Raw genomic sequence first — 21482 nt, forward strand, 5'->3', positions numbered from 1 at the left:
TGCGTGAATATTACTGTCTGGTGTGATAAGTGAAATGTTCCTTAATATGTTCACTATTGTCTGATGTCACATAGAAACGTTTCCTTCTGCGTGAATATTACTGTCTGGTGTGATAAGTAAAATGTTCCTTTACATGTTCACTATTGTCTGACGTCACATAGAAACGTTTCCTTCTGCGTGAATATTACTGTCTGGTGTGATAAGTGAAATGTTCCTTTATATGTTCACTATTGTCTGACGTCACATAGAAACGTTTCCTTCTGCGTGAATATTACTGTCTGGTGTGATAAGAGAAATGTTTCTCTGTATCTCTGCTAGACCCGGACTTCATAGAGGAATAACATCTGTCCATCACGCTGCTGGTGGGAGGGGTCAAGTGACATGGTTGCCGCTCCACAATGCAAACTGCATAAGAGAAAATACGCAGTAAAAAGAAAAAAGTAAACAATAATGTTCCAGCGATACAAATATCAGCTTAATAACTGGAATAGTAGGGGTGCTTAGTTCTCCCACCAGGATGAGTCAGGTTTTATTCTGACAGCAACCTGCAGGCAGCGAGGGGGTTTTCTTAGTTTCACTTCAGGCTGGCACAAAGGCCTGATTTAAAGGGCCATCAGCCTTTCTTTTGTTCGCCATCATCCTGGCTAGGAGCTATCCTGAGCCTAACACCTAGATGCCAATGCAATGGAATGAAACAAAGGCGCACAGCTTGTCACTTTACAAGTACTTTAGAGAAACTAGGAATTGGAGGCAAGTTTTTGACTTTGTTCAGCGCCCCCTCCCCCATGTAAGAGATGTTCATGCACTTTAAGATTTATCTGTGTGTGTGTAAGTAATTACACTAATACAATAATAATTATTGAAATCACACCTAATAAATGTTTTTTTTTTTTTACTTCTCTTAATGAGTAACTCATCCCAGTGCAGGATGCCAGAGTGCTTTACATCACTCACAGACACAATGAATCGTATAAGTACGGAGCAGCCTCCCACCCCACATCAACGCCTCCTCCTCTCTTTCAAATCCACAAGAAGCAGAGGCCCTGGCTTTTCAATGAATCAGCCTACCACAGGCATGGCTAGCCACACCCACCTGCTTGGCACCAGGATACACTCGCGGATGATAGTGTGCTTTACAAATACGCATGCGTGTGTAAATCAATGTACAAGAAATATAATTTATGACAAAGAGGATTAGAAGGTGTTGGAAACTCATATTATCCATGCTTGTAGACATTATATGTTAAGAGTAAATGGTCTAGAGAAGCACAATGTAAGGATATAAAACATAACACAGTGATTGGGGTTGTCTGTCCTACTAAGAATTTATTAATTCCCAGAGCAGCCATTCTTTACAATTTTAGGATGACAACAGATTGGGGGGGGGGGGGGGAAATGAAAATGATCTAAACCCATGACTTACAGTTTGCCTGCAGCTCCATGATGCTGCTAAATGCATTACTGTGCTACATTAGAAGGATTGCAGCTTATTAACTGGGAGTAAGGAAAGGACCTGTGTCAGCTGTAACCCACTTACCTATCTGTATAAAATACAAATCTGTGATCTGTTGTTACACTATGTGCTTTGCAGCAGACAGAATAACTCTCTATTTTACTTTCTGAGCCAAAACTGTGGTGAGCCAAAACACAGATCTTTCCCAGAACTAGAATAAGCACCAGAGTTATTTTATTGCTAATGTTATGCCCTCAAAATTGGCAGGCACATAAAGATCTATGCAGCAGGTGTCTTAAACTATGTAAGATATTCTAAAATCCAGCCTCTGTGACCAACTAAGTGATTTAGGAACAGATTTGTGGTCAAATCTGTGCTTGTTGCCAATTTCTTTGCAGCAGATTTATCTTTAAATAAATACATATGTTGACTGCCAGACTCTGCCTTTCAAGTCCCACCCCTTGTGACTCCACCCCCTTTCCCCTGCCCCACCTTGATCCACAATTTATAAAATCCCAGAGTCAACTTTTTGCAATTTCAGAACTGATGGGGCAGTACTTCAGGAGTTTAACAAGGGATTAGAGATCTGTACATGCTGCAATAACAGAACCTACCACAAGAGGGCAGACCTTTTTTCACAGCCTCAGGAAAGACATCCATCTTGGTAGAGTAGAGATGGCTGCTTTTTAGGTCTCGGCTAGCGAAGGCTGCGCTTGCGCAGTCTCGCTGGCAAGATTTTATGTTTTCCAGTAGTGGGGCTTGAACCCGCCCCTCTTCTCCATTGGTTGGCCTCTTAAATGCTGGTCAGCCATTGGAGAAGAGCTTTGTCTGTCAATTCAAGCCCCGTCTTTTTCGGATTCGGGGGGGTGTTTTTTCGCTTCTTTCTCTTTTTTAAGCCCCCGTCCCTTTTACATTGGTGGGCGTGTTTTTTTTTTTCTTTTTTCAGGGACGTTCTCGTGTTTATTAGGTCTCGACTACCGAAGGCTGCGCTTGTTGATCCTTCGGGTAGAGTTTGCGCTATATAAATGCACAAAAAAACTAGGTGGCTTTGGAGAACGCCATTCGTGTCCTTTTGTTGGCGGGGAGTGCTTTGGTTCTGTTCTCACGGCGGCTCCCTCGGTCACAGGACGGGCGCACAGTTGATCGAGCCGAAGCCCACTGTGGACTTTGTTCAGGTTTCTGGTTGCGGTATTGTGCGTGTCCGCCCAGGACCTGCGTCTACTAAGGGTAAGACGAGGCTTAAACACGCAGTGGGGGTTAGATGGGTTCTGAATCCACCTCCTAAGTAGCTACTTTTAGCTAAACTCTTCCACTGTGCACCGACCTGCACGCATTGTCTTTCCACAGACCGGGAAGTCGACACACATCTCGCCCATGTAGCAGTTGCCCAGCAACCCGCGAAAATGGGAAGGGTCCCTGCTCCTCTGATACGCAGCTTACGACTCCTTATTGCGGTGAACCTCCGCCCTTGTAAGCGTCCTGTCCAGCTAAACCTTGCGCGTGATCATCAGCCGTCTGTGAACCCGGAAGCTTCTAGATTTCAGTGGAACGCTGAAAATGGCGGTTTAGAATCTTCATCCGAGGTGAGTCGTTCTGAGAGCAGCAGCTGCTGACGCGTCACTTTTTTGGGCAGTTTCTATATAGCGCTAACTTGACCCGAAGGTTTCCGACTTAACAGTATCCGAGCGCTTTACACGAGCACCAGTTACTTTACTCATGATCACAAGATAAGGTGATTTGCTTAGAAAAACAGGATGTCCAGCCAACGTGAGACTCAAACCTGATTTCCCAGTTCCAAAGTCGGCTGCTGTATTGGTAACGCCACATCCTTTCCAGAGTCTTTATTCAGAAAGTGTGTTATTAGAGTGTTCGTCTTCCACAAGCGTATTGTTGTGCGGCTTACACATTGGTGTCTTCGTAGCCTTGGTTGGATGGCAGTTGTCCCGGGGTTGGTTGGGTGCCTCGTGTAACGTGTTTGTAACACACCAAGGTTAACAGGTCGCTCTGTCACAAAGGATGCTTTGCTTCAAACTGGGCTTTCATTAACAGCTCAATGCATGTTGGCGGTTGAGCCAACAAAGCGTACACTCCCGGAACTGATTCTATAGAGAAGGCAGGCATCGGAGGAGCATTGTGTTCTTCGTGATCCAGAGTCACCAGGTACCCTTAAAACTCTAACTATCATCGCGGGCACGGTTGCTAGACCTCGACTTTCAGGTGACAACCCACTGTATTCTGAGTTTTGTAGTCGTTTTTGGGTCTCGCCTACGCAGCGCGCAATCGCTGCTGTTGGAGTGACCTCTTGGAATCGCTCCAAACAATGCCGTTTCTTTAAATGTTTTAAAACAAAAACATAAACAAAAATAATGTCATGAGCAATGCCAATAGCTCTAACTTTAACAATGCCAAGACCATTGCATTGTAAATGCTTGTCTAGTGTGATTTCCATTGAAGATAAGGCGTTGAAAAGATGAGTGCATTGAGAAGACGTGGCAGTGGTCCTGGAAATTGAGTGGCTGGAGATGCTCCTTCGCATTTGCCACTGGCAGTTCTAGTCTGCACTAAACCAGCACACATTGGGGCAAGGCCTGCCATAATCAAACCCTGGACATTGTGCAAACGGTACAAGACGAGTGGGAAGAGGCATTGTAGATTTTATAAAGACAGGAGGGGATCGCTTCCCCAAGCACTCCCCCAAGGACTATTATGGTAGTGTTAGATTAAACCTGTTTATATATTACGATTAACATGAAATGTATAAGATTATGCAATAATTTTTGCCATCAGAACACCCCATTCAAATTCTTCTTCTCCATCTCAAGAACTCTCGTCCAGTTGAATGAATGAATAAATAAGTTTATTTGCATAAGTTAACTAAAACCATTGCGTTACAAAGAAATAAAAACTTTTTTTGTGCAATATATAAAGGTAAAAAGTTGGTAGAATGTGAATATTAGGTGCCATCGATTGACTTGGGTCTTGTTTACAAGATTGTGTTTGACCCCTGCACTATGGCCAATCCCTTGAAATCCAGGACTACTTTTGCTACCATTCCTCTCCTTTAGAGCACTTTCACATGTAAAGTGCTAGTGCAGTAGGTTTATTTAAAGTGAAACAGGACTACAACTTCTAGAATGCCTGTGATTCATAAATGAAAGCTAAAACTGAGTAATATATTAAAATAAACACACAGCCCTGGCTGGGAGCAGTTCTATTTCAAATTTAAAAATCAAAGCCTTTGTTTCTGCCCATTCTATTAGTGATTGTAAAGGTACCAGCTTTTCATTAATTGTCAAAATCATATAATCAGGACATTTGGAAGTTGTGCCCGCCATGAAAGCATTGGACTGTTGCCAGTTTAGGAGGCCTGGTGATGCAAAGACCCAAAATACTGCAGTCTGGTGATGTTGCGCACCCTCCTGCGGCCTTGTCTTCATTCCCTATGGACGGGCTTCACTGGATCCTGCAGGAGCCTGGTCTAGGCCCATGAGAGCCTGGACAGACATTCATAGAACAGCCATTTCGAGCTTTCATGACATCTTTGAAGTTGATGGTCCAGATGGGGAGTGAAGGAAGAGGGCTAGTGTCGCAATGGAATGATTGTAACGCTGGAGTTGGATGCGAGTTATAAAGAGGAGGAGAGAAGAAACGGTAACAAGAGAAGAGCGGAAAAAGAGAAATGTGAGTATATTGTAAAAAAAGTTGAAAGTCGGGATGTTAACCATGATGGGAAAAGGCACTGTGCTCTCACCCTATCACAGCACAGCCTGCTTTAACTGATCTGCTCTCATCAGGACCACACACTCCATCCAGCTCAAAGCGCAGCACTTCATGTTTGAGGAGCTCCTGCTGCAATAAACATGTTCTCTTTAGAGAGCCCCGCTAATCCTCGGAGCTAGGTGCACACCCACGCATCTAAAATAAATAACGAATGACCTCGCACAATACATTCTGAATGGGAAAGTGGTGATGTTTTTGTTTCTCCCAAGAGCTGTCAATCCGATTAAGCAAACAGATGCTCGGCAGCAAGGCTGACTTAATTGGCTGAACACCACCTTCAATTAACCAGCATCATCTGGTTGGCAGGGGCGGGCCATGAAAGCCGCGCCAGACGCACCCGGCCAGCCTTGCAGCGGCCTGGTGTCATTTCTGACCATGCCAGCGCTTTGTTTTTGTGACACTAACCCCATGGGTATGGACCAGTGGGAGCAGCTCACCCTCCTCTGGCCCCCGTGCAGAAGGGGATAACTAGCTGAGGGGGACTATCACAAGCTCATGAATATTCAGAATAGAAACAAGCATTGGCAAAGCCAATGCGTCTCGCCTTTTAGAACTATTGGTTTTCTGCCACTTTGTGTTAAAAACAAAAACAAAAAATGCACCTTAGCCCCCCCCCCCCTCCCCTTTTCCTTGGACCCTGTTCCGTGGGCAACAATGGTGAACTGGGCCCTAATGCGATCCCAGTGCAACCCTATGTTCCTTTTCAAAGTAAGACTGCCCTCACTGGGGTCCAGTGGCCACTCAAAGTGGGTGGGGGAGGGTGGCTCCTCTGCTGTACATCTGGTAGTAGAGAACTAAAGAAGAAACATTCCTTCTCACCAAGGTGCCCGCTACCTGGAAAACTGTAAATGTGTGCATTAGTTAATCACCAAAGATAAAGGCCACTTTCAAGCAGGTGTAACTTTTAACTAATGGAGTCACGCAGGTACATGGTGATAAATATTTATTCTTTTTCAGAGGTAATATATGTGTCCTTTAAAAAGAGGGCACCCTTTTAATGGGCACATATAACAATATTTACTCTAGATATAGTCTGAATGCTTATCACTAAAATGTGTATTTTTATAGCACTTTTTTTTCTTAAACAGTATTTTGCAGCAGCCTGTTTTATACAGTGTAATACAATTTTAAAATAATGACAGTGCTTTCTGTCACAGACTGGGACTTTGTAGCACTATAAATAAGTCACTATTACTCACTGCACCAATCAGGAATTAATTATGTGACTCTCTAGTCACACGAAGATATCGGCAATTATCACATTAGCCAACTGAGGTTTCATAGGGTAAAAAAATATATTTCCCTTTGATTAGCTTAACTTGCAATTATTTTTCGTTTGAGGTCTGTGAATGTTTTTATATGCAGTTACCCGAAGGTGAATAAAATACCAATTTTTAGCCGTCTTTGACCCTTCATACTTACTGAAAATGCCCAATCTTACTCAGTAGTAACGTCCTCACACTATTTTTTATGGGCTTTAACTGCTGCATGTAAATGAAGACAGCCTAGAAACGTTACAGGCTATCTTTATTCACATATGATTGCAGACCCATTTGCACCCCCCTGGGCACACATACACGGCGCCCCACAGTGTGAAGACCTCTGATCTACAGTCACGAGATGGTGGGAGGCAATCTAAGAGCAGTAAATAACAAACATATTTAAAGGTGCACAACAGCAGCCTCCCGTCAGAAAATGGCAGCTGCCGGGGTCGTACATCAATCAATCAATCAATCAGGGAATTGTAAAGCACGCTACTCACCCGTGAGGGCCTCAAGGGTTCATAAAAATGAAAAAGAAAGATTTTTTTTTAATGTAAAGACTGCCACAAAAAGGATGGGGGCAAAAGATAGGTGGCGGGTGAAGCAACCGGGAGAGGGCAGGTGGAAAGGGCATGGGATATAGGAGCAACCTGGCAACAAGAACCAACTTCTAGGCTGTACAAACAATTTAAAAAGAAACCGTTTTCGTGAAGAATGCCACAGGAGAAGATGTTCATCAATGGGGCACCGGTAGCTGGGCCCCAGAGAGAAAAAATAAATTAAAAGGGAAGGAGAAGAGAAAGTACTGGATGAGCTGGGGTAGTGAGAGAGTAACACAGAGCAGGAGGTGGAGGTGTTGGGAATAAGCTAGACATGAGGGAGATAGCTAGAAAACACATGAACTCTCATGGAGTACTTAATAAAAGGAAAATAAGTAATTCTCTAAATGCAAGCGGTAGAAGTTGGCCAATCAGAAGGATGGCAACAAGACTATGCTCCAGGGGCAGGATTAATACAAGAAGAGGAAGGCAAGTCATTGAAAAAGAAGCAAGCTGATGAGAATGACATTGAAGACGAGCAATGGGCTGGCGTTAAGTCCACTACACATGTTTACCAAAGCCGTCCACATTCATTACACATATATTTATTAAACAGCTCATATGGTATGTAATATCTTCTGCCTTCCATTGTAAGAATCCTGCAGGTTACCATGGAGATCCCGACCATAAAGAGGAATGATGCCAAAGGCAGAATTTCTTTATAAGGTCACAGAATTCAGAAAAAAAATTCATTCCTTAGAATACATGGTCACAGCATCCTCCTGCCACCAGTTTATTTACATTCTTGGTCTCTTTCTCTTTCGTATGAAGGAGAATCTATGGGTGCTGAAATGTAAACTGAGGAACCTGTACTACGAAAATCAACATGTTATTCAGTAGCTTATAATTGCTTGCAGGACCAGGTTTTGAGCAGTTGAATGTAAGTCACTCTAAAAACAGGCCTGTGGGTATCCTGCAAACAGATTCCTGTGTTCTTGTAATGCTTGTAATGAACTCCAGCTGACCAAAATTACTGAGAATTTTAGGGAAATATAGTTAAGAAAAAGTGGCTATAAGTTCTCCTTTTATTTATTGAAACACCAGTTGAAATTCTGTTGTGTGACCTCCCTTCCACACCATCTGCTAGCTTTGGCAGGGGGTGTTAGTTTTGATTTCAGGGATAAAGTATGACCCCTGGAGACACTTCCTTCTTTTATCTTGATCCTACAGCTGTCTGCCAAACTCCACCCAAATCCAAACAAGACTGCACCGCTACGGACGAGGTCAAAATTTCCAAACATATGAACACTGTATTTCTATGCTGTGAATCTAGCCTGAAGGCAGCACAACACTGCACAGGGTCAAAGACGAGCATAAAGTCAACCAGGGACAGGAGCGGGAGCTGGGTTGTGGCCGGTTAATGCGTTGTAATGTAGTGTTCTTTAAAGAGGCGCCCCTCCAACTCTTTCCTAAATTGCGCCAGCGTTGGGGCAGTCTTGATGGATACAGGGATGTTGTTCCAGATCCTGGGCGCATGGATGGAAAAGCCAGGCTGCCATTTTTTTTTTTACACTTTTATTCTCCAATCTGCTGGTATCCTGGCTATGAGAGTGTCGAGAGCCACCAGAGATGGTGAGCTTTTCGGCAAGATATGCAGGGGTGCATGTCGTGATGGCTTTATAAATGATGCCGCTGATTTTGACGATAGTGTGAACCTGGACTGGGAGCGAGAAGAGTTCCATGAGGATGGAGAGGGGGATGTGGTCATATTTGTTCAGGCTCTGGATGGGATGTGCTGCAGAGAGTCGGAGGTTAAGGGGTTCCAGTAATGCACATTCTGCTTTCCTACATAATCTGACTGTTCTAGCCCGGAAAGGAGCTAGGCTGGCTGGTAGGGCATTTTCAGTAGCGGCAGCAGCCTCGGGAATGCTGGGCCTTTAAATATCCTGTTTTTGTCTTCTCCTCCAAATCCCATAAACTGATAGAAAGCTGCCTCTGCCTTCTTAAGATCGACAGCAAGTAATTCTGAATTTGGAGCATTAATAGTTCCTTCTCTGTTTTGCACAATGTGAAGAGGCCTCATGTGGAACATGGTGCATAAACCCCCCTAAATAAAATCCTAAACATATAGACACAGCCCTGCACAACAGTATGCAACATTAAGTGTTTGTTTTTTAAATGCTTCACCAGGAAGCGCTTTAAGATTCAAGGCTTTAAGATTCAAGGCCTCAGCGCTTCCAGAGATGCAGGGTGTTTCAAGGGCTGTTCTCGCCGCTGAGTGCCCTCTTAATAACTTCAGCTCGGAGAAGAACAAGTGTCTCAGATGTAGAGGCGAGTTTGCAGGAGTGCAGTCGCATAACAAACCATTTCCAGGACAATGAAGGTGTCATTCTCTCCAGCCGGGTAATTTACATTCAAGTGTTCGAATACTGCTTCCTGCTGCACTCAAAAGCACTTGTACTGTCGGAGATTTAAACACCGGATGAGAGAAACATTATCTTTTTTAATAGAAAAATATAACAAAATATAAGAGTCAATATCTGCAAGGTTACCCGCTCACTCTGGTAAAGCATCCGACGTAAATGTTACCCTCTGTGTGGAGAGTTATCAATAACTTTTGATCCACCTTAACTGGGAACGTTTATTTACTTGTAAAGAAGTGTCAGGTATGTCAAAAATGTGTTTAAATGGAATATGCAGGGGCCAAAAATAATCACCTACTTTCAGTATGCTATTTATTCTGAAAACCTAGGTGGATTTTTACTGTTCAAAGGCTCAACAAACCAACCCCAGCTTGCAGCATTCAGATCTTCAGGCTGACGCTGGCTTTCCCCTTACATGCCAGGGGCAAAGGACAGATACACCCCCAAAGATCACAAGGCTCTGTTGGTTGAACCCTGCCATGGAAGGCTGGGATGAGTGTTTAACCCCGCGCTTCTTCAGAGTGGTTCTTAAACTGCAGCAAATTTGGGAATGTCACACAGATCAATTCACATTTTTATGCAACAAAGAAAAAAATAATTATACATGACAATTAACACATTCTTATGTTTCCTTATGCTTCCAAAAAAAAAAACACTACTAAAAAGATTTAAAAAAAAAAAAAAAGAAAATCAGCACATCCTTGATCACGGTCCAGTAACTCTGAAAAAATACACATCACCCAGGCTTTCTCTTTGTCAAGAAGGTTCTTATCAAAGGTGTCTATGACGGTTTCTCTCAAGCTCCTGGACATTAAGAGCTTTTCAGCCCACCTTTGACCCTCTCCTGGTTTTATCAGCGAGAACAAGTTACCAAACATAAGGACAGGCCCCTCCCTCAGGCATCAAAAGAGACACAATCAGATGTACCACAAAAAAGACACTCTGAAATGGGACACCACAGTGACAACAGGAGAGGCGCACACCCAAGATGCACAGGCTGAAACGCACAAAGGCACAATGAGGGAGCACAGGAGGTGATCAAGGCGAGTTCAGCAGCACCCATAGCCCTGAACACTACACAGTGTCCATAGGTGCTCCATAGGCACAGTAAGGAGCACAGGAGATGGGCCTGTAGTATCCATCAAATCACCCCTTGCATAGACCCCGAACCACACTACATTTGGATTCATACTCCCTTCACAGCATCTCAAAGGCAAAAAGAAAGCATGTATTCGTTCTATGAAACACCAGCAAATATTAACACTAGTGCAGTGCTGTGAAGGAAGTGCAAACTGCGAGATCTCCCAAAGGGGGTCTCATCTCTCAGGCCCAGGGGGTCACACCAGCCCAACAACCACAGAATCCCGACAGCCACTTCACTGCAAACAGGCATTGATGCCACTGAGTCACACTGACTCACTGGTGGGGAGATTGGTTCTCATTGCACAGACCGTGCTCACTGCTAAACATGTGACTCTGGTCATTAGTGGGCACTCGCGATACTGGTCACTGATTCAGCCGCATCATTGAGATAGTATATACACGATACTGGTCACTGATTCAGCCGCATCATTGAGATAGTATACACGATACTGGTCACTGGTTCAGCCGCATCATTGTGATAGTATACACGATACTGGTCACTGATTCAGCTGCATCATTGTGATAGTATACACGATACTGGTCACTGATTCAGCCGCATCATTGAGATAGTATATACACGATACTGGTCACTGATTCAGCCGCATCATTGTGATAGTATACACAATACTGGTCACTGAGATACGGCTCACTGATTATTGCTCAAATTACAGAGTTAAAGCAAGTGGTCTGTGCTCTGTCTTGTATTTCTTAGTAAGGGCCAGTGTGGCTATATATATATACATGCAAGACACAAAAAGTGAGTAATGACAAAAACTATTTTTTTTAAAGTGTTTGGAACCACAACATGGCATAATGTTAAAAATGGATCCGTGGAACAATGCGTTTTTACACTAAACTTTACTCTCTATAGTAGCTTCACCCGAAAATTGGCCCCAATCTTTCGGCAAGATGGAAGGCTTGCTGGCTCAAACATGTATGAGCTGACCCAGTGTGTGCTGTGCACTTGCGCGATTGTGTGCACTCAACCCAGGCTGCCCGCCACACACCACCTCAGGCCGAATGCAGCTCACACTTCTTAGCACCGTCTGAAGGTGCCCGTTGCTTCCCTGCCCTGCGTCGGCTGTAGCAAGAGCAGCGAGTCAATGACGGTGCCAGCTAGATGGAGAGGTCTGTCAATGGTGTTGGTCTGGAGCATGGGTACTCGCAAATATTTGCCCAGGGTCCACAAAATACTATCTGCCATGTGAACGAAGGCTGCACTGATGCCAGAAGGGTGGCGGTAAAGGGGGTCTGGGTGAATCCGGGATTGTGTAAGGAGGTCTAAAAATGTTAAGTAAACAGGCAAGCATTTATTAGCATTTAATTGAAGGTTAATAAAAGCTTGCTTTTTAACATTATTTTATGAATATTATTGCTCAGCAACTAAACAGCAGTTAGTGCTGCTGTTCACCAGGGGGCGCTCATGTAAAGGTCAAGAGAGCCGCAAGCGGCCCCGGGCTGTACTTTGAGTATCACTGGTCTAGAGGGTGGCCAGGCCAGCTGTACAGTCACGGTAAGCAGGTGGAACTGTGTACCACGCCCGTCAAAAGGGGCGGGGTAAACAAGACTTCCGTGCACCTCCTAAGTATTTGTTGGTTTGTTTGTCTAACAGTCCCTGTGTATGTGCTTTCAGGTGTGCTTGTCTTTGTGTTGTAACTGGGTTTGTCTGTGTGCCTAAATGTGCTTGCCTGGATCATACCTGAGCCTGTCTCTCATTCTGCCTGCTTGTCTGTTGAGATGAGACGTGGCCTGGTGGCTGGAGCTGCAGACTTTAGGAACTTGAGATCCAGGTCAAAAACCCAGACTCAGCATTGACTAAACATTGTGTAACTCAATGAAAATCACTTCACCCCCTGTGCATAAAAATGTGAAATGCAATGTGAGGAATGGATTTGTGTAATCAGCTCTTGAATTATACCAATGGATGGTCTCCCAGCCCTTCTCCCCCATGTAATGTACAGTGCCCCAGGGCTTCCTAGTTAGATTGGCGCCATATAATTATGTGTACATACATATGTGCCCTCTGTATGTGCCTGCAGGCAAATCGATCTATCCTGTATCCAGTGACTGTGTGCTATTGAGTTTGTAAATTTGTGGTAAAAAGAAAAGTGTGGTTTGCCTCTGAATTACACAACCTGAGAAAATGTGTATTCCATCACCTTGTGAACATCTAATAAAAATGTTAATTGCTGTGGAAATTGAGAAAATATATGCATTGCTGTTACAGAGGGGGGGGAGGAGTCACTGCAAACATCAGTTGGGCTCGAGCTAGAAGCCAGCTCGAGGTCCTCCTGGAACCACGAGCCCAAAAGGAGCCGAGCTTTTACATAAGAAAATGTGGCTTCCGGGCTACAAACAGGGACGGACTGGCCTTAGTGGGCATCAGGCATTTGCCCGGGAGGCTGTAGGGGTCGGTTTTGTAGTGATGTTGCAATATCGGCCCCCAATAACAAAAGCAGCAGTGCTGGGGGCTGGTTTTGTTAAGCAGCAGTGCTTCACGTTTGCCGACCCCCAACCCCCGTGTGTGAGGGCCGGTCTGAAAAAATTGCCAGGGCTGGTTTGGGTTCCTCAGTCCAGACCTGGTTACAACTGGTGACCATGCACAATGGGGACAAGGTTCGGATCTCCGCCGTGACTCAGCACCGCTTTGCTGAAACATAAAACAGCATAACCTAGTCCGTGTATGTTGTGAAGTGTTTTATGTCCAGGGGCGAGGTTTGCACTGTTAAATAATGCCAAATATAGAATCTTTTTGTCACCCACACTGCAATCACATACACCAAGCATCAAGGGCAAAGCCTTAAACTTTGATGTCAGAAAAAGATATCCATCTAGTGGCTGAATAACAAAGTGTGAAACCCGAAAACCTGGAATCAATCTAGGCTTCACTGCTTGACCAAACTGTGTGAACCTCGACAACTCTTTGATTTCAGCGAGCCCTTTCTTTGTTCGATTCACATATGAGAGCACCTTGAAATTCCAGAGTTCAGCATGTGTGCTGTACAAAAACATCTCTTGTGTTTGATTTTAATGGCCTACACGTTGCTCCATCTATAATACGAATCTAGGCCACATATAGGGTTCATATGACAAGTGACTTACCTTTTATCTCACTAATGGCACTGTCGTCAGGGCGGGGACAGGAATGTTTTTCAGTACATGTTTAAAAACTCTCACTTTTAATAAATGTCTCTCAATGCAGACATGTAACCTAATGTTTTAAGGTAAAATGCTTCTGAGTGTTAAATATACACTTTCCGAATTTAGAATAGACTATTATGTTTGTTGCATGATCTACATGCCAAATATTTTCAAGGCTCGGCTTGTGCCTGGGCTCTTAAAGCCAGAGCGGACCCTTGGTTCAGCTCTCCCTGTTAATTTGTTGGCTCGCCCACCCCTAGTTGCTGTGCCTAGATGTGGGAAAAGCTCTGAATGTCTACAGCATTTTGGACAAGCAAATATGTGCATTTGTGTTTTGGTCAAAATTCTGCTTTACCGCAGCAGTGCAGACATTGGGCAGATGTGCATTACTCTAATATTGTGAGGATATGACAACAGCGCGCATTACCAAGTGCCGAGGAAATTGAACACATAGGAGCTTTACTGCAGCAATATGCGAATGGAAACATTGGTGCATTAATGTAGCTTCTGGAAACTGCGTACACGTGGTTTGCTCCATTATTACGCAAATGTATACAATACTGCAGGACCGTGGAAACGGCAATATATGTGCGATACTGCTGCAATGTGGAACCTTGTCGTATATGAGCATTTCTGCCTGTAACGGGTTCTCATGGATGTACTGATGGAGAGTAAAGCATTGCTGTGCATCAGCTGCATGTATTATGACTATGGAAGTCAAGTACCCTGTAGGGTTGCTTCTGAACTCCATCCTATTTTATTATTGGTCAAATGTGGTAAATAAAATGCCCCTTACTGGTCCAGAACGAATTAGGAGAAATGGGGTCTGCCCTTTGGGGGTAATATATAAATACTATACACTAACTGAACTGGTTGCCAGAACGTCTAATACAACAAGCTTGGAGGACAACCATCATCTTAAGGGTCATCCTTGGAATATTGTCTTTAATTTTTAAATCCTATTCCGGTGTGACCAACATCACTGACTTGGCCTGTTTAAAATATGTTTAGAATGCATTGTAGCCCCATTTTATTTCTAATTGATTCATTGGGAAGAAATCCTAAGGCTACTAAAACAAATTATCTCTGGTCCTATCCAATTTACTCTACTGATCCAATAGAATTTTAAAAATCCATGAAATCCCACAACTTATTCCTAAAAACCTTGAAACACGACATCTCAAATTCTGAAATCTTGACCCCGCACTCACATAGGAAAGGAGGATGAATGATGGCTTGGGCCATTTCTTTTCCTTGCATAGGGCCGTACTAAATCTTGCGGATCAGTCTACTCGGGTCCCAGAACAGGTTACAAATCAGAAAGGAATATAAATATACTTATCGCTGGAGTGTGAGGAAACGCACAAGCACGAAGTCGCACTGCCCGCTATGCATAGTCAATCATCTAGGTATACTCTACTGCTTTGTGAGAAACCAACCAGGTGTAGGTCCGATCTTCTTCACTAATTGTGGCATAAGACACACAGCAGGAGCCGGTATGGTTTTTAGAAAGTGGCGGTGGTTAAAGTGCATCACACAAAGAGGTGGGTGACCTCCAGCATCATCACGGGTGAGCCCAGGAGCGACCATGAACCTAGATCGCTGCAGGTCCCCTACAAACATCTAAGGTATCATCTATCCGCTTTGGAACTATGATATGTGACTAAAGTAGAGTACAGTAATCCAACATGGACCCGGCTCTCTTGGGTGCTGGCTGTTTCTCTTCTAGGATGGGGCTACAGCGAGTGTGCTGTCCTCCAAGTTATCAGGGATTACAGCTTTGCTTCGCCCATGTAAAATCACTGGCTATACGTGGGGTGCGAAGACCTTTGAACAAGAATCAGAAGAAGTGGGGAACGTTTTTTTCCCTAGCAAGGTTTTGAAGAATTCCTCATTTTTGCAGTTTGTAATGTTTTTGGAGTTTACTGGTTAACCATTGCCTGCGCAAAGTTGTGCCCTGCGAGGCAAGTTCATTTTTGCTCTAATCGAACCAAACCAAGCTGGAAAATGTATGCAGAATGTTACTGTGCAAGAATGCCTTTTGCAAAGTTTTACTGTGCGTAATGGCATTGCGGATTAGATTTTGTGCACACAGTTATTTTGACAATATTAAAAAAAGATACCAATGACAAATTTTCAGAAGTCACGATTCTCATAGAGACGAGAAAAGCAAAAAGTGTTAAAGATATCCACAGAATGTTGCAAACGGTACCAACACCTTCACACACCCCTATTTAAGACCCATATGGAAGACGAAGAGGTAGAACAGTAGCGTGAGTGGAACACACTATTTGATAAGCCCAACTTTACAAAAAGGCACTGAGGACTCTAGAAGAAGGACCAAGCTTCTAGGGTGGAGAAATCTTCAGATAAGCCAGTGTATGGCTAATGATGCGTATGGAACTGAGAGAATAGATTAGAGGCACATGTAGTTTGATAAGCCTCTCTACATTTACAAGAGTCATTAAATGCTCCAGACCACTGATTAAGTTGCTAGAGCAGAACATACCCATGGATAAACCATCCCAAAGCCAGAGAGTGGCACATACAAGTCTAGAAGTAAATCGGTGATTCACGCAAAACACAAAGAACAGTAGGTTAGGCAGAAAAAAGCCTGGTTAGATAAGCTGCTCCAAGTTAACAAGTTGGCAGAAAGGCTGGATGCAGGTGGATCTCTAGAGGTGTCGCAGTTTATAACAAACATGCACCATCCAGCTAGTGTAACAGTGTAAATCAATCCGCATTTCTATAGCGTCACACTGTCACCCGTAGGGGCATCTGGGTATGGAGGGTGCGACATCGCAGTCGAAGAGTCAGGTTTTAAGATTTTTTCTGAAGACCGCCTGGGTGGGTGCTGTTCGAAAATGGAGGGGCAGATCGTTCCAGGTCTTAGCGCAGATGTAGGAAAAGAAGGGGGGGGATACACCTAGAGCAGAGGAGCTCAGGTGTCTTGCGGGTTGAAGGGAAGTCAATCGATGGTCGATGTAAGCCGGTCCATGATCATGTAGACCTTTGTAGGTATAAGTGAAGATCTTAAACTGGCAACTCTTCTGGATGGGGAGCCAGTGTTGGTGTCTGAGATGGGAGATGATGTGGGTCATTTCGAGGAGGTTCAGGATGAGCCTGGCTGCCACATTCTGATTGGTCTGAAGTTATCTGAGTTGCTGGGCGGAGATGCCGGCGTAAAAAGCATGGCCGTAGCCAAGGTGGCTGGTGACGATGGCCTGAATGATGGTTTTTCTGGTGTCGGCTGGGATCCATTGGTTGATTCTGCAGAGCACGCGAAGGGTGTTGAAGCAGGAGGAGGCAACTGCGTTGACTTGCCGTTTAATGGTCAGTTGGCTGTAGAGGATGATGCTGAGGGTGTGCGCATATGTACGAGACTCTTGCCCACTTGGCCACAAAGTGTAACTGCATGTTCTCCCCCTCTCACTAGGTGCAACAGTATTTATGTTCCTACTCCTCTGACACCAGAAGGGGCATTTTCTCTACAATGGGAGACCGTCTTAGCAGTGACAGTGTGCACTACAGCTATCCAACTTCTCACCAGGCAGAACTCTTAAAGCTGTCGACTTATCACATGACAGCATATCCTGCCACAGTCCAACCTCTCACCAGTGGTGTGTCAGCGTCTTCTCTTCCCTTGCCCTTCAATTCACTAATGTCTAAGCAGGGGCTACCAGCCTTTGCAAATACGTTCATTATCTTATGATGAGAAAAGTGCACATTCACTTTTAGGTCTCTTGATGCTGAAACAACAGATTTTTATTGTTACCTGGCTCAACAATCATAATTTTCTCTTCTCCGAAGGATGAAAGGCCAATTGCCCCCTCTGGGAGTTAAACCTGTGACCATGACGCCAAACACAGATGTCTGGAGTGCAAGAGTGTGTCATCCCACTGTCCAACAGGTCATCATGTGCAACCTCTACTCACCTTCAGAAAAATTCAGATGTGGTCTGGCCCACCTGCTCCGAAGATTACCTAACCCTACTCAGTGTTTCTCTCTTTCTCCACCAACCCTCATCAAACTCCGCAATGAAGAAAGTGGCTCCAAAGAAAATCTAATTTAGTGTATTAGTCCCTTTCTGTGGAACCAGGAGCCCTTTCTTTTACCCAATGACTCCACAGTCAACAAAGAGGAATTGTAGACGTTATTCCTCTGTGCTTCAGTTCAATTACTTCAAAAACCTGCAACATTAGATACAGGTGAACCCCAGCGCTATGCGCTAGATCCATTACTGGACATTTACAGTTTATGGTAATTACACATTCACCTTCCTGCTCTGCAGTTCTAACTGCCCTTCACAATGAATAGTCATTACTGCACCTTTCGTAAGTTTCACTCGATGATTGATTATTTTAATTCACCCTCTCTTCCTAGGAATCTTCTGTTGCGCACTATAATTGCCTCGTGCTTTGATATGCTCCCCACTTGCCCTTTCCACTGAGCTCTCTAAATGCATTCCGGTGCTTTGTCGTCCATGCCTATAGATTTTACTACGCAGCTCTGCCGGATCGCCACAGCATGCCTGTACATTTACATGTTTCCACTTCTGGACTCCCGTGAAGAATTATATTGTTTAATTTTCGAACCAATCTTCAAGTGCCTCAAAGATACAAGGATGGGACACTTTGTTAAAAATACGTCAATGTTCTCCACAGGACCAACACAAAGAATGCGTTGTGTGGCATCTGTACCGTCCTTTGGGGCGGGAGGAGAAGGGCCTGTCTCTCTAATTTCACAGTGGGTGTACACAACTCTGATGTGACAACAGACTTACTAGAAGGAAAAATGGATCCTCAGCGGTACATGATTTTATTATCTTTTCCCTATGATTTATTCATGAAATCCAATTTTCAGTATACATGTTTTGCCAATGCAGCTCTTTGCCATATTCATAAAGTACTTTTTTTATATGTGACCTTCGATTGCAGTGAAATACAAAGTTTGCTCTTCTCTACACTAAAGTGGTGCGCTCTTGTAATGCTCGAATAGCCTGATGTGGGCTGTCCAATGTTGGACCACATCGGTTGGCTCAATGGCTGATTTTCAGGATAACCTATGTAAATTCCTTTCATGTAAAATAGTGCTGGCAAATTTATCAGACAGGAAAATTGTGAACTTGAGAAATGGATCCAGCCATCCCCTACTAAGGCTAGGCATCTCTGAATTGCTGAGACACCAACAAGAAGAGGGTCGGATCCATGGCGGAAAGATTAGGCCACCATTGAATATGTGGATGAATTCCAACTGGACTCTGTATGTAAATTTATCTTACTTGAATTTCCGGAAAATCTGCTATAAGAAAAGGTCTTCTGGTGAAAAAAATCTGACAATTAAAAGTCAACAAAGTTGACTAATGTAAGACAAATATAGGGAATAATATGATTAAAGGAAGGCTCGCCCTCTAATTTAATAATCAGATTAAAGGTCAGCTAAGCAGTGAAACCTATTATGGTCTCACAAATTTGGGAACAATACATGAGGGCTAAACCCAAGTGTGTATTAAAACTACACAAGAAGTTAAGAATAGGAAAATGTACGAATAACTGGCATCCAAACCACTGAGAATAAGAGTTAATATTAGATTAAACGTTTCTTTACCAAAAATGATTTTATGCGAAGACTTGCAGTAGAAGAAGTGATGAAAAAGGCATAACCATATACCTGTAGCCCGATACATAGTTAATTATGAGTGGAAACCAATAATAAGGCATGATCAACTATACATTGAGAGCTGAGCACATATTGTAATTGAATTTTTATAGTGCTTCAGGCCCCTAAAGAGGCGCTGATGCACATCTGAAAAAGTGACAGGGATATTCTGGGAACACTCAATGGCTTCAAGTTGGGTTGTTATTAGAGTCTTTTCTTTTATGTGGATAATTTAGCAACATTCTCTGTCTTGAAAATGCTCCCTGGAGACATGAACTTACAAGAGCGAAACAGGTGTCGGCTATAATTGGCTATAGTACGAGAAATCCATAAGGTTGAATGAAGGGCACTACAAAGAAGTACTGTAAAAGGAATTCAAGAAGATGATAAATGACTCAGGACGTCAATAAAAAAAATATAAATTGTGCAAATGTAAACAAAGGTTTAAAATGGAATTTTGAAAAATAGAACGCTAAACAAAGAACATTACCCATAGAGAATAAATCATTGCGAATGAGAGGAAAAATTATTAATGAAACATATGGTTGCTAGATTTTAAATGCATTGTTCACAAAAATTCTGGAAAAAGCTAACTCCAGAGGAACAAGTAAAACATTTCCTATGAGTGAAGTCTTTAACAAGTAGGCGAATGCAAAAAGATACTGGAAAAATAAATGCAGAGAGATCACTAAAAGGGTAGAAGAGCCTCAAATATTTGAATACAAGCCTGAAAATATTGACTCGATCGGGAGCCCCCAAGCCTACGCTTGGCTCTACGCGGTCCAAGGTTCGGGTTATACACAAGGAGAGTAAGCACGAATGGGCAATGCGGATCACTACTTGGAACTATGAGTAAAGCAAATTGCGCCACGTTTGTTAAGAAGGATATGAACCATTACCCTTCCCAATGTTGGCACTTATTGAAACTTGGGCAAAGGAAGATAAGGCAATGTGCTCAGAATCCCACAATATGATCTAGCAGAGAAGCCATGATTAAAGCTACAATATCCTGAATCCACAGTTTTCAGCTTGGAGACTAAGACACTTTCCCCACTGACCTACAAGCATCCAGAGCACACCTCACACAGAAGACCATGTAGAACACCACCCATCCCAACCCTAAGACCACTCACACCACTGCTCAAGCACAACCATGCAAGCCACCCCTCTTTGCGCCACCCATAGCCACTTAATGCACACGGTGAAGGAATTTACAGTATCATACAGAAAAACTAAATGAAGCTCCCACCTAATGCAGGAATGTTCCTCAGTTCCGAACAATAACATGTTAAAATGAAACTGTGACATCTTGGAACCTGATTGGATTGTCTGCCTCAACACATTTTTCAGTCCAATAAAACAAGCATTAGCAATAAGACTGGCTTTAATGTGCCAATGTAAGTAAACAAAGACCTTCACAATTATGATAATTTGTTAAGGCCTGGATAGCACGCGCGCCTATGCAAGAACATTTTGTAAAAAGGGTTGCTTACTTTATAAAATGTGTGCATTAGATAAAGAGTTGCATATGCTATACATTATGATGTCTAAGTTCTCTTTTCAGATGTAAGGTAGTTCAGCATGCAAATGAAAGCATGTTAAGGAAGAAGAAGGATACACCAAACTGCCAATAGCATTACTAGAGAAAGTAAGACTCGTCTGTAAGGAGGCCAAGCTCATTCTATGTAGGTTTTAAAGAATTGATAACAATAGGTCGTCAGACAGCTGTACCGTATGTCCAGACCCAAGGACAGCTACCCCTCAAAGTACAAAACAAAACGTGAGAAATGATAGCCTGGCTTTGGCAACAGAGACCAGCGACAGAATAGTGATCTGCTTGGGACATATAGTTAGTTACCCATAATTGTTTCCATTTTCGTAACTTACAATTTTGCATAAGGACTGTTTGATGACCCCAAAAAGTCCTCGATTCTCACCTCTGTAAATGAGCACACAGCCAAAGGTTTCACAGTTTACTCAGTAGATCTAGAGCATTCAGGAGATACACTTAAACACAACACCACACTTCTCTTGCTGAATTTGTGGGCCAAAAGCTGTCTTTTCAGTTTTTCTCCAAGCCGGA

At 43.4% G+C, this 21482-nt stretch overlaps 1 protein-coding gene across 1 annotated transcript in view; it reads right to left on the reverse strand.

Moving 5' to 3' along the window:
• VAV2 (vav guanine nucleotide exchange factor 2) overlaps positions 1-21482 on the reverse strand; it is an 805614-nt gene that overhangs the window by 395167 nt on the left and 388965 nt on the right. The window lies entirely within an intron of this gene.

The sequence above is a fragment of the Triturus cristatus genome, chromosome 1_2 (genome assembly GCF_964204655.1).
Source record: "Triturus cristatus chromosome 1_2, aTriCri1.1, whole genome shotgun sequence".
Lineage (NCBI taxonomy): Eukaryota > Metazoa > Chordata > Amphibia > Caudata > Salamandridae > Triturus > Triturus cristatus.